Source organism: Tetranychus urticae, unplaced genomic scaffold (assembly GCF_039701765.1).
Source record: "Tetranychus urticae isolate SD_2017Ah unplaced genomic scaffold, NJAU_TeUrti_SD_1.0 Scaffold_6, whole genome shotgun sequence".
Classification (NCBI taxonomy): domain Eukaryota; kingdom Metazoa; phylum Arthropoda; class Arachnida; order Trombidiformes; family Tetranychidae; genus Tetranychus; species Tetranychus urticae.
The window spans coordinates 318,524-321,023 of NW_028315838.1; positions in this window are offsets into that span (position 1 = coordinate 318,524).

Below are 2,500 nucleotides of genomic sequence, written 5' to 3' on the forward strand. Positions count from 1 at the left end.
TTTGGTTAGCGGATGGCCTAACTTTAAGTGCTTTATAGGATGGACCCCAGGGGTCATCACTATGTTTTACAATGAACTCTTTAAATTTACGATGCTTGATACAGCGAATCTCGTTCTTATAAGCATTCCTTGCTTTTCTGTAATTACTTAGATTTTCATCCGTTCTGCTTACCTTGAGTTGGCGTCTATACCATCTCATACTGCTACGCAGCTTCTTAGCCTCATCCGTTAGGTTGAAGCTATTTTTCGCTTTATATTGTTTTTGCTTTAAAGAAACTTGACTCGCTATAACAAGGGAAGTTGTTAGTTCTTTGGCGAAGCAATTTATATCCTCTCTAGAATTTATCGTTAGCCTCTTCAGGACGGAAACTTCCCTCCTTAGTGTGGCATCAAACAAATTCCAATTAGCCCCGTGTAATGTAAACTCCGCTTTTTGATTTGATATACGTATACCACCAAGATCAACATCGAATGTTATCAGTCTATGATCACTAGAGCTTCGGTCATGGACCTTCCACCCTTCTATACCTCCGCCTAGATTCTTACTTAAAGTAAGATCTATGTTCGACTTACCATGCACATTCTCAAATGTGGTTAGCATCTGAGGTGTGTTATGGATAGTCAAGCCCTGTTCGATTATCAATTCCTGTAGCAATTCTCCGCGTTTGTCCGTGATGGCTGAATGCCACCAGTTTGACTTAGCATTGAAATCGCCGCAGACCAATATCATTCGATTGCTAAGTTCCTTGATGATATATCTCAACCTATCCACCAGAGAGGCAAATGGCTGATTGAACTTAAAATATGCACTCACAATATATAGATTGCTTTCGCCAACTACGTAATTAATAGTTGTAAAGTATTCATCACTCAAAGATGTTATTAACATTGCTCTAGAATTATTTTTGTTAAGTATACATGACATAGGTAGTCCACACCTAGTGTCGTAAACTGCGTTAGGGACATATATCTTTCCACCTGAGGAATATGGCTCCTGAAGAGCCATAATATCTATGTTCATTTCTCTCATGGTCAACTCCGCCTCGACCGTCCATGCGAACGATCTAGCAGTGTTGAGCTGCCCGATTCTGATTACGGTATTTGTATTAATATCCATAATCGGTCTTACTACTGATTAGTCTTATATGCTCTACATACGACGGACAGGATTTATCCCACGCCGCATGATTTGTATCCCTTTTATGTCTCCTGACACAGTTTATGCAACTTGGTGTGTCTTTCTTAGTACATTGTTCCCTTTGGTGTTCCACATCACCGCAGGTCCCACAATTTTTCTTCTCCTGCTTACAGTATTTGGCCATGTGACCAAACCTCAGACACTTGTGACACTGAATGACTGAAACGAAGGTTTCAACTTTCAGTCGGTATTCCCTATAATAGAAACAGCTCTCATGTTTCTCCTTAAGCAACTTATGTAAAGACGGACTTAGTTCACATACCCAATGTTCCGATTTTCTATTTTTTGGACCGATTTTGAATCTCGGTGTTAACTCCTTCTCTAGCTGCAAATCAGGAAAACGATCCTGATTCTGTGCTTTGATGGTATTCACCAGTTCTGCTCCCTCCGTACCTGAAGGCACGTGTTTTATTATTATTTTTGGATTTCTCCTGCCTAGAACTCTAATATTAGAGCTCTTCTTCATCTCCGTGTTATTCAAAATCGCGTCCAAACTACTAGCATCAGCAGTCTCAATCACGACTGATTTCCTTGAAGGCAGTACCTTCAAGCCCCGTATCTTAATATTTTTAGAACCTGGCTGCAGGTTCTTCACCACGTCTTCTCTCATTGCCTGTGATGAGAATTCTGCAGGCACCTCTCTAGGAGAGATGATGCAGGTAAATTTTGACTGCGATTTCTTTGCAGTCTCTCTTGCTATCACTCTTGGTCGCTTAGTGGCCTTAACAACACCAGCATATGTACTATCCCTCTTTTGTACTTCTACTGGTTGTTGTGTGCGCGGTTGCTCTAGAATTTTATTCACAGAAGCCTGCAAAAGCGTAATCTTCTGCTCTGTTGCCTCCATCTGCTTTTGCATGCACGTTCTTTCCTCAAGTTTGGCATTCGTTATAATTAACTTATGCGCAAAATTGACGATTTTACTGACCGCATTCGTTAATTGCTGACCCTGTGGTTTGGTAACCTTATCGCACTTGCGTATAAGGCCCAAGAGTTCTTCCTCTAAGCTATGGAGCTCCGTGTTAGCATCCATTTTGGGTTATTATGGGTTAAAAAATCAAAAGTAAGTAAAAATAAGCAAAATGAAAAAGGAAAGGTTAATATACCTTAAATAGGCAAGAAAATGTATTTTGATCTAAAACACAAAGGTTAGTGAAAAAAATAAAAACTCGCGTAAAACGCGTAAAATTGCCCGTATAAGCAAGAAACAAAAGCCCTGAAGCTGGTCTCGGCCTGAACCCCGAAGGGTCAGTATCCACCCACACCACGAGGAGGTGCCAGCAACACAAAACTATGATATTT